Source organism: Penaeus monodon, chromosome 31 (assembly GCF_015228065.2).
Source record: "Penaeus monodon isolate SGIC_2016 chromosome 31, NSTDA_Pmon_1, whole genome shotgun sequence".
In the NCBI taxonomy this organism is placed as follows: domain Eukaryota; kingdom Metazoa; phylum Arthropoda; class Malacostraca; order Decapoda; family Penaeidae; genus Penaeus; species Penaeus monodon.
Window position 1 is genome coordinate 3,746,158 of NC_051416.1, and position 354 is coordinate 3,746,511.

Sequence of the window (354 nt, forward strand, 5' to 3'; positions counted from 1 at the left end):
CCACGCTCGCTTCCTCCTCGCGCGGGCAAAACCGTCCAGCGCAGACTTTCAGACGTAGCGATTTCTGGCCGTGTAGAGGCTCCCAGACAAACACGTTATTCCTTACTATCTCGTGGCTAGCTGCGTCTGTATTCAAGGTCAAGTGTGGGTGTGAGATAAGTATAATGCCATGAGGAGTAAGATGTGAGCAAGGTCAGTGTGACTACTCTGCTGTATTGATCTTGCAAGTTGCAGAGAGCTTGTAAGTGCAATAGAGGTGTGCGAGAAATTTCGTCTCGGAGGTGTTATTGGATGAGAAGGACCTCATCTGCATAATGATTTTGTGCCGCTTGCGTGAGAGAGGAATATATCTGT